At 42.7% G+C, this 11479-nt stretch overlaps 1 long non-coding RNA gene across 1 annotated transcript; it reads left to right on the top strand.

Annotated features, from left to right (window-relative positions):
• Window positions 1–674: 674 nt before the first annotated feature.
• LOC142101560 (uncharacterized) lies at window positions 675–5937 on the top strand. The gene is made up of 3 exons (XR_012679037.1): window positions 675–740; window positions 1545–1623; window positions 5036–5937. It is a non-coding gene; the product is annotated as an uncharacterized LOC142101560 (long non-coding RNA).
• Window positions 5938–11479: the final 5542 nt, after the last annotated feature.

The raw sequence follows: 11479 nt of genomic DNA, 5'->3' as shown, positions 1-11479 counted from the left end.
TAAGACTTTTGCATTTTTATCTACAGTAGAAATGGCAAATGTGTTGCTGGCTATAGCAGTGTGCTCGGGGATCTCTCTGTGTGTTTGTTCCTTTCAGGATAACCCCACCCTTTCAAGCACCTGCTATAGCCTATAAATTGATTGAGCAACTTCAACTTCTTTATTTGTCTGAGAGGCATGTTGGTGTCAGTAGCTGAGGGGGAGTACTGACATTGGATTGCTATTTGGAGGCTTCTGGGGTACCTCTTTGGTAAGTTAGCTTTCAATTTAAAAACACATATGTATGGCCCAAATATATGGGACTCTCATTGTTTAGAGTTAGGACCACCATATTAGCAAAAGCGCCATGGAAAGGCGGGTGGCTTTAACATACATTTGCAAATGTGTGCAACTAAGACTTTTGCATTTTTATCTACAGTAGAAATGGCAAATCTGTTGCTGGCTATAGCAGTGTGCTGGAGGATCTTTCTGTGTGTTTGTTCCTTTCAGGATAACCCCACACTTTCAAGCACCTGCTATAGCCTATAAATTGATTGAGCAACTTCCACTTCTTAATTTAAAAAAATAATTATACTTAGCCTGATTAAGGACCTGGTGCCAGCAGGGGGCAGTGTGCTGGCCACGGATCCCACTCTCCAGTGTGGTTGCCGGATGTCACATGGGACGTGCACCACGTGACAGGTGCAGTCCCATGTGTGCGCGCGGTGCGACGCAGAGCAAAGGAGTCTCCAGCTTACAAGGTAAGTGTGAGGGAAAGGGGAAAGAGGCGAGCGCTGCCTGCTGTCATTGAGTGAAGTGGGGCTGCCTGCTGTCATTGAGGGAGGGAGGGGGGCTGCCTGCTGTTATTGAGGGAGGGGGGCTGCCTGCTGTCATTGAAGGAGGGAGGTGGGCTGCCTGCTGTCATTGAAGGAGGGAGGGGGCTGCCTGCTGTCATTGAAGAAGGGAGGGGGGCTGCCTACTGTCATTGAGGGAGGGAGTGGGGCTGCCTGCTGCCATTGAGGGAGGGAGGGGGGCTGTCTGCTGTCATTGAGGGAGATGGGGGGGCTGCCTTAATAGTACTTGGGTGGGAGGTGGGCTATTAATTTAATGGTGGAATTTAGGTGGGGCGAATTATTTAATGGATGCTATTTTATTTGTGGGGTGATGGTGGGGCAATTTAATTTATTGATGGGTTATTTAATTTAATACTGGTGCCTATTAAATTCAGATGGGGTGACGTGACCTATAATTTAATGCTGGGTTGGTTTGGGGCTATTAATTGAATGTGGGGCTGAGTTTGGGGAGGAGGGCTATTTATTAAATCTGAATATGAATTGTTTCATGCTGGTGATGGTTGTAGGAAATGGTAATATTAAACGTAAATTCTATAATTTTTTGCTGTGGTTGGTTGGAGGGATATAGATCTGTTTATTATATACGAGTACTATTATTTTAATCTTGGGGCTGGAAAGAGGCCTAATTATTAAACGTGAGCGCTATTGATTTAATGCCGTGTCTGGTTGGCGTTTTCTAAATCTCATGTACCCATTATTTTTCCCAAATAGGGCCTCCAGCATTCCAGAATCCAGACAAGCAGCAACTGATCTAAAGACACCTGCAGCCACATGAAAGTAACAGGAACAGGTATGAGAGACCAGGGCAGTCTGCCATCTGTCCTGAATCTGCTGGAGCAGTCCCGAATTTGGGTGACTGTCTTGGTTTGGTCCGGGTTTGGTCCGACTACAAGGACAGTTGGGAGGTATGTCCTGCTTCACATCGTACTACTTGTGAAGGCAGAGCTGCGTGCACTTAACAGTAGTGCACACAGTATTGCCTGTGTCTGAGTATTTGTCTAAAATGTGTGTAAAATGATAACCCCTCAATTTTAAGTGCCCCAGACCCCCCCAGAGCCTTATATCAGCCCTGGTGATATTTTAGTGGTTCTTGCATTGATTCCATTGCCTGGCTTCTACCTTGCACTGGTCCCATTCTCAGATCACTTTGTTGAACATATGGCCAGCCCCCATTGCACTGACAAAATCATTAATCCTGCCTCATTTGCACTTATTATATCACCAGCAAACCCTTGGAATAGCTCTCCCCTTCACTTATGCCATTGTCTGCCAACCCTCCCTGCACTGTTATTAATTCAAACAACCACCAATCACTGGGCATATTCAGGGCTCATACACAATTGTTACAAAAGAAGTGTTTTCTTGCAGATGCTTGAAGCATTTCACCTTTGTGGTGATCGCACTGGATAGCTATTTATTATAAGGATTATTTTTTTGAAACACACAGTACACATATTTATATTATATATATATATATATATATATATATATATATATATATATATATATATATATACAAGTTAACCCGTGCATGATACTCATGCATTCTAGTCAAATCAAGCTACTTAAGGTGTTAAAAAGGTTCCTGTCATGCATTTGGGCCACAGCCCAGGCATCCTCAGGGGAAGAGCGTTACTTCCCGACGTAAGCGCCCTTTTTTTACATGGTTTTGTCGACATGTCATCACCTCATCATTCTTCTCCATCACCTCATCCTTCATTTTCATCGCCACATCTATCCAGATGTCTATCCAGACACAGGGATCTCTCTCAGTGGTCCTGAGTATCACACTCCTCTCACTCTGTCACCCCCGGCAACCACCAACCACTCCCCACTGTCACCCCCGGCAACCACCAACCACTCCCAACTGTCACTTCTCCTTCAAGAAATATATATTTTATTTTTTTTAAAATCTTTATAAACACTCTTAACAATTAACAAATTAAATTAACAAATTAAAAGCATCTTAGTATACCAAATTTCAGCCCTTTCTGAATTTTTTTTCCACACACACTAAGAATTTAGTAGGTCAGTGTATAACTCCGCCCAGCAGGTGGCGCTGCAGCTTGGTTTTATTTTTTACACACACACACACACACAGACAGACTAACACACGCCCCTAAGCATTTATATTATAGATATATATATATATATATATATATATATATATATATATAGAGAGAGAGAGAGAGAGAGAGAGAGAGAGAGGGAGAGAGAGATATTTGACTGGTAGTTTTCATTTGATGACATCAGGGAAAGATACAACAGTGCGTGAGGTGCTCATATGCTGCTCTGGCAGACTGTTCAAATACAATTGTGCCAATAGGTAAACTTATTAAACAAAGTCAGATAGGTTTCTATGAAGGGAAAATTGAAGGGACGGATGTGTTTGTATGCAAATGCATTTATGTATTTATATAACAGAGGATTGGCAGCTTTTTCCCTGCATTGGTTTAGAGATGCCCCACTGTTTCTTAAGTCATCACATCTAGGGATTCCTAAATGTTACTACAACCAAATTCCAGTAATTCTAAATCCCTCCTACTTTTGTGTTAGCCCCACCTACAGTTTTGGCCCCGCCCACATGAGGCCACTTCAGTCATTTTTTCCAGGGCCACTTTAAATTCCCAATTCGCCCCTGGCTCTGCCTCAGTTCACAAATATGCCAACATGGCCTTACTGTACATGGCCTGCATTTAACGACCCTTCCCTACCCCGTTCAGCCCCTCCAAACGCTAAGTACTTCATTTGCATGTCAACATAGGCATACTCTATTTTGGGTGAGCATGCGCTGTACAAATTCCGCTATAAAGACAGGCGTACGTCCAACTGATCTAATAAATTTACTGTTAAAATGACTGAAATTGCATCTGCACTTCATAGCCGAAGCACATACTTGATAGTAAGTAAGCACAGACTTAGGTAAGTATGAAAACATTATCCACAGTCTACCAGACATGTGTTCATTTTGTAAGAGGAAAATAGCATTCCAGCAAATTATTACTCTGACCATTCACAATCCCTGATTTACAGCTTTTCTACACTTTTTTTCCCTCACCTGCAGACCCCATGGGGACATGCTGATTGCTTTAATTTTAACATTTGGAGTAAACCCATTCACGAAACTTTCTGGCTGTGTGATTTAAACTCAGCCTCTCTTTCCTCTTTTTGTTCTCACACGAAAATCAATTCACTTGAAGAGCCTCTTAATCCCATTTTTGCAATCAACAATCGCCACTTGTATACCGCTCTAATAGATTAAGAACTGGGATGATGCGGTTGTCTAGTCTAATTCAAGCCTATTCAGGTAACTGTAGCCTTGGGCACTTTGTAGTACTAAGTGTAGAACTCTACAGGAAGACTTTTTGCGATCATAATTTCCTGTGGAGCTATGCACTGCACCCACTGAGTACTCTGAATTACTTTTAATTAGCCCCGACAACCACAGAGAGCAGAAACCTAGCAAGCAACAATAACCAACTCATTGAGTATGACTTGCATAGGCTATTTTTTTTTTTTTTTTCGCACATCAGAAGAGTGAACAGAATTGCAAAATGTACATCTATTTAAATGACAGCAACCTGCCATAAATCAAGTGTGATATAATACACATTAAAGTGGTAGAGAAGGTGCCTTGTGACAAAATATATATATATATATATATAATTAACAGTTTTCACAAACTTTATAGTAAAAGCCTGTTAAAGGTTTGAGGCCTACCGCATTGCTATGGTAACAAGAGGTCAACACATGCTGAGTACTAATATCATAAAAGCTTTCTAGTTGCAAAAAGTGGATGTTGTAGCCTATGCCAAAATGCTTAGGACTGTTCACCGGCCATCAGTGCCTAAGTGATAATATTAAGTCTGAGATGACAGCTAAATGAAGGTAATATATCGCAAAGTTTCTATAGAGCCATTAGGTTAAAGAGTGGAGTTTGCTATAAGGTTATAATGTTTTCTTCTGTTTATTCTATGTTATATAAGCTATATTTTTTTTCTAGAGGTGCTGGAAGAGAAAAATCATATAAACGCAGCTATCCTTATCCAACATGAAGTGATTATTGGCTTTTTTAGCGAATCTTTCTTAATTAATTATAGCCAGCTACAGTATATTCAATGCAAAAAAAAAAATCTAACATATAGGTTTTCTTCTTAAGGGTTTCAATCATCGCTCCCTCTCTTTTACCTTTCTGTGTTCAGAAAATAAAGAGAACAAAGACGGAATCCCACTGATTTGAAACTAGCAGAACAGACAAACAACACAGCACAACTGTTCCTTCATGCATGACTGGGATTAGGATAAAAGGGGAGAAAAAGACTTCTGAGAAAGAGAAAACAACAAAAGGAACAGGAGTGCTGACAAAACTTTGTTTCTTTCTATGGAGGCAAAAGAGAGAAGAAAGAGCCCTGTTATAAAGGAAAAATATAGAAAAAATACAGATTAACAACCAGTAGTAGAAGACTTTCACCCTCTGCTTTATATTACTGGTCTGATTTGGATAGATCGAAGGAGGGTCAAAGCTGTACAGGTCTGGACAACACCATTAGGATGAGATTGTATAAAGAAATAATTAATGGTATTTATAGTTGGTGGTGGTTGGTGGCACCGGCAGCCAACAAGTTGACCTTTACCGTGGCCATTGCAAGAATATAATGGTCCATGTCCTTGATTGTAGAAGCGATAGTAGGAATATCTATAAAACTTAGGGGCTCCTAGTAGAGATTAGCAGAGTTCTGGTATATAATATTAGAGATCCGCATTAGCTTCGTCATGCCACTGAATGGCCTTCTGCACTGTGGGGGTCTTCTAGAGTTGGACGAAAAGTGTAGTAGACGCTTTTTACTTCTGAGCACACACACAAAGCATAAGTTCCGGTTGCGGCCATATGGAGACCGGGTAAGGAGGGGGCGTGTAAGTGTAACCAAAACACATTAACGGCATGTTGGAGCACTTGCGACTTTATGTAGACTGAGACTCAGATGCAGCATGGTGGCTTAGTGGTTAGCACTTCTGCCTCACAGCACTGGGGTCATGAGTTCAATTCCTGACCATGGCCTTATCTGTGTGGAGTATGTATGTTCTCCCCGTGTTTGCGTGGGTTTCCTCCCACATTCCAAAAACATACTAGTAGATTAATTGGCTGCTATCAAATTGACCCATGTATAAGACGCTCCAATGTATAAAACGCACCTTAATTTTTGGGGCCCGAAACAACTCAGGGAGAGTGTGCTGGCCGGCTGCTCTGATTGTGTTTTAAACAGAATCAGAGCAGCCGGTCAGCACACTCTCCCTGTCTGTCTCTGCCGAACGGACCTGCACATAGTGTGCAGCCGTCGGCAGCAAGCCCCTGCAATCGCCACCCCCCCCCCCCTCACCCCCTGGATCCAGTAAAAACGTTAACTAATACCGCTGCCAATGTACCACTGCCCCCCGCCTGAATCCCCCTGCTGCCACTGTATAAGATGCACCCAGTTTTTAGACCTTTTTGAAAAAGGTGCGTCTTATACATTGGGAATACGGTATATATATTAAAATATACACATATTTATAAATATATGTAAGGTAAATGGAATTCAGTCATTTTACAATAAAGACAATAGACAAAGTGTCGGAATGGGATGGGGTACGGTATAATGACGCTGATTAAATCGACAACACTTACCCCGATGTCATGACACCAAAGGGCTCCTTGCCGTCGAGGATCGATGATTATTGTAGTGTGAAGCGACTGGAACCAATCCCGATGAAGCAAGAATCCGGCGCGACTTGATGACGTCACTTACATCCGCGACGCTGTTATCGCTGCTGTTAAGGGGGGTAATGTAAGTATGCGCCCATGTAGAATGTACAACGCTTTGTAAAGTACATTGTACATGTGTGCATACTTACATTACCCCTTAACCGCAGCAATGACAGCGTCGTGGATGTAAGTGACGTCATCAAGATACGCCGGATTCATGCTTCATCGGGATTGGTTCCATTCGCTTCACACTACAGTCGTCATCGATCCTCGTCGGCAAGGAGCCCTTCGGTGTCATGATGTCGGGGTAACTGTTGTTGGTGTAGTCAGCATCGATATGCTGACTACACCAACAACACTTGGTGTGGATAAAATGCTGCAAAGTAAGAATGCTTTTAAAAAAAAAAGCGTTAATAGTTTATTTTTATCAGTCATTTGAGGAGCATGCGACAGCTAATGACTGGTATTACGCTGTCGAAAATATGGCCCGGCAAGTTGTCAGGCTGGACTTCAGGCCGAAACCAACACCAGAGGTTAAAATAGACCGCAAGGTAACCACAGCAAGGTGCTTTGAGTGTGGCGAGCCGGGGGTCTTCTGGAGGTATTGTCCAAATCAGCCAGAACCGATGGATTATTATTATTATTATTATTATTATTAATTTTTATTTATAGGGCGCCACTAAGTATCCGTAGCGCCGTACAGGGACAAACAAAGTACAATACAAGGTGAGACAGCACGATACAGTAAACAAAATGCACAGTAACTCCGAGATCTCAAAGCACAGCTAGAGGGGCGGGGGAGGGGAGAGGGGAAGGTCCCGCATACGGCGGAGCCCAAGAGGGCACGGAGGGCACGGATTATTCGGTGGTTCAAACATTCCCCATATTTCCTGCTTCTTTTACTATGACATCATCCACAGGGAGCTCACTGTTGTTCCGGGTGACCGTCCTGGTACAGTAACAGGAGGTGTTAGCGTTGGTGGATTCAGGTAGTAAAATCACCTTGGTGTCCAGCACTGTAGTTCCAGATGCCTGTCGACCCAGCTACTGTAAGTGGAAGTAATGTGCATCCACGAGGTCACCGAGGAATATGTGTCTGTCTTCTAATTACTGTGAGGGGACAGTGCAACCGGTGGCAGCAATAGCCCCAAGGCTATCATACCCCTTTATTATGGGGTGAGACTTTCCAGGAAATTATAGTCGACCAGCAACTAAGTCACTGGCTGGACATCCGACCCTACATGATCTTGTCTTTCCAGAACTGGAGATAGAGATCAAGAAGCAGCAATACCTGGAGCCTGGATTCCAGGCTTTGGCTGTGAGTAGGCCAACGTCATGTTCCAGAAGACGGGAGAGAAAACTCCTGGCTGGAGAATGTAGGAAGGAAATATGATTCTTGCCAGCGGGTGGAGAAGGCTGGTCCTCAATATCCAGGACTATATCACTCCAGGGGCTAGATTTACTAAACTGCAGGTTTGAAAAATTGGAGCTGTTGCCTGTAGCAACCAATCAGATTTTAGTTATAATTTATTTAGTACATTCTCCAAAATGACAGCTAGAATCTGATCGGCAACATCTCCATTTTTTCAAACCCGCAGTTTAGTAAAAATACCCTTTGCGAGGGACCAACTAAATGATAGTTCATTGGAAAATGCCTCTAAGTATGTGGTGGAAGTGAATGGAGTATGGAAGGGGATCTGCTATATAGGGTAGCAGTCGTACAGGAGAAAATAGTTATTCAACTCTTGGTGCCACAGACACACATCCCTTTGACATTAACAACAGCCCATACACACCTTTTGTGGGGCATTTTTACTGGCCGGGAACCCACATGGCAGTCAAAAGATACTGTCAAGCCTGCCCAGTATGCCAGTGGACTGCTTACAAACCAGACTGTCGAGCTCCCCTGTTACCTCTCCCTATAATTCCAGTTCTATTCGAGCAGATTGCCATGGACCTAGTCGGTCTAATGGATAAGTCTGACTGAGGGCATCAATATGTATTGGTAGTTCTTGATTATGCTACACAATACCCTGAGGCAATTTTGCTACGGAATATTAAATCAAGTATTATTGTAAACGAGTTACTATTAAAGTACACTTGAATCAGAATCCCAAAATAAATCTTAATGGATCAGGGGACTCCCTTCATGTCAGGCCTAATGAAGGAGTTGTGTAAATGATAGAGTTACAAAGACTACAGACCTCGGGTTATCACCCACAAACCGATGGGTTGATTGAGCAGTTTAATAGGTCCCTTAAACAAATAATTAGACGATCCGTGGCTCAGGATAAAAGAGATTGGCATCAACGGGGTTCAGGCCCTTTAAGCTTCTGTATGGGAGACAACCCCGCAGAGTTCTGGATATCTACAAAGAAGGGTGGGAACAGCAGGGACCCAAGGAGCCAAACATAATACAGTTTGTGGCCCAATTATAAGATTGGCTACAAAAGATCAGTCCTTTGGTAAAGCAACATCTAACGGAGACAAAGGGATGGAAAAAGAAGGGTTATGACACCTGAGCCACCTTACAGCTTTAATCCCAGGTGACAAGGTGCTTATCCTGGTACTAACTCAGGAGAGCAAATTGTACGCACATTGACAAGGCCCTTATGAGGTAATAGAGCCCATAGGACTAGACAATTACTGGGTAGGGTAGCTAGCAGCGTGTTGTATAAACACATCACTGTTACACTGTCTGTCATACAGCCAGAGCTCCGGCAGCTGTAAAAACTGTTACAAATAAATCAAAGTTAAAAAGAAAAAAAAAAAGTGTGGGGTCCCCCCTCTATTCACTATTAACCCTAGAGCTGCCAGACTATTGCTGGTTCCGTGAAAATCGGGGAAAAATTTTGGGGTCCCCATGATTTTTACTGAACCAGCACTAGGCAAACCAGCCAGGGTTGGTGGTACTATAGCAGGGGGACACGCGGCAGGGGTCCCCCTGCCATAATGACAACCAAGCCCAGGCTGTTCAGCGCCTGGTTTGATTCCTTCGGGAGTGGGGTACGCCGAAAAAACGAGCGGGCCCCCCCTCTAGGGACACCCAGCCCAGTGCTGAAAGCACTAGGGCTCTTCCTACACCTCTAGGCGGTGGGTGTAGGGTAATAACGGCGATTATAGTAGAAAAAAATAAACAGACGCCATTTTGTTTTGTGGAACTACAAGTCCCAGCCAGCCCGGGTGCCATAAATAGTGTGGGCATGCTGATAGTGTGGGCATGCTGCTACAACACAGGAGAGTCAGCTAACACATTTACATTGTTGCAATGTTTTACATCGCAACAAATCGCCAGAGATGACCAGCAAGTTTTAAGATCAGGGTAAAAATCGCAGCTTGATACATTTGAGAAATTTTTTACTAAAATCGCGGGTGATAACCCGCGATTTTAACACGCTGAAAAAAATCTGACCTTGATACATTTACCCCCAGGGCTGACAGCTGCACATCCTTGTCTTTCCTGTTCTGCCCATACTCTCCTGTACTGTATTACTAATGTGTGTAACTGTAATAGCACATACCACAACAGTATGGTGACTTCTTTCTCTATATCAATGCACATAGACAGACATTTCGGCACCGAAAGGCAGGGTTTTGTATCGCCAGTTGTATTCATTGTTTAGGTTCTTCCTATTGGTTGTTTCTCACAAATGGAGAATATGCCCATGGAGGCACTAATGATCTAACTGTTGTTGTGCTCTCTACTTCTCCCTTATATAGTGAACAAGTATAACAGCAGTATCCAATCATCAGTAGAGATTTACAAACCTCCCACAGTTTGGGTTACTGGTCTACTCAGCTTACCCACCTGAAAATTAAGAATTTGGACATTCTGCTGAACTAATGGAGGCTATTGCAAACGTATGCTTTTCATCAGTTTGGAACATAAGATCACAAACATTTTCAAATCAAACTCAATTTACTGTAGACAGATTGCATGGAGTTTTAGTTTTTTTTTGGGGGGGGGTGTTATTTTTGCATTCCAAACTATCGGGGAGATATAGTTTAGTTATGTTTGTCCGTTATTTTAGTCCGTTAAGATCGGGGGTCTCATGCTGCATAGCTATGACCTGTTGACCTCAAAATAAAATTGTTCGGTACCATAAACCTGGGGCTAGATTTACTAAACTGCGGGTTTGAAAAGTGGAGATGTTGCCTATAGCAACCAATCAGATTCTAGTTGTCATTTATTTAGTGCACTCTACAAAATGAAAATAGTACTTTGATGTAATTTTTAAACATTTATTTGCATAGTCTTCAGCTCTTTCCTCCTATCCACACACCTAGGTGCTCTGCTATTTTGTCAAGGTGTCTCCAGAGAGGAGAGGGTATGTGGATACCGGGCAGACATAACAGGTGGAGTGATATAAAACCAAAGTATTTTGCAGTGTGCATCCAGCGTGCTTCGTAAAGGTGCCTCTGAGTAAGGCTGGGAAAATTTCTCCTGATGCCGTATCAGTTTTACCAACGACTGAAGATAAAAAAGTCCCAATTAGCATATATTCACGTGTACATACTATACATGTTTTAAAAGATTTACCCTCAGATATGTGCTCTTCATCTGTCATAACCATCTGCTGAAAAGATCATGACTCTGTAAACTCTATGGAGACCCCGATAGTGAGTCCATACACACTGCAGAATTAGAACAACATCGTTCCATCCTTGAACGAGATTTCTAGTCCAGTTTAAAAATCAAATGAAATGTTACGACGTGCTTGGGTGCGATAATCGCTTATCTTTGCAGTGTAAACACTAATGCAATATCGGACTGAACAGTCAATTATCTTGTGATTGGTACGATAATTGGCTGAAGGAATTCCCTGTCCTCTCCATTAGATCTGTCATTTGCAGAAATACAGTTAGATTAGTAGATTAAGCCACACAATTAGCAGTTTGCTTT

Source organism: Mixophyes fleayi, chromosome 9, assembly GCF_038048845.1.
Source record: "Mixophyes fleayi isolate aMixFle1 chromosome 9, aMixFle1.hap1, whole genome shotgun sequence".
Classification (NCBI taxonomy): Eukaryota; Metazoa; Chordata; class Amphibia; order Anura; family Limnodynastidae; genus Mixophyes; species Mixophyes fleayi.
The sequence above is the reverse complement of the archived record's forward strand: the minus strand, read 5'-3'. Positions and strand labels throughout refer to the sequence as shown.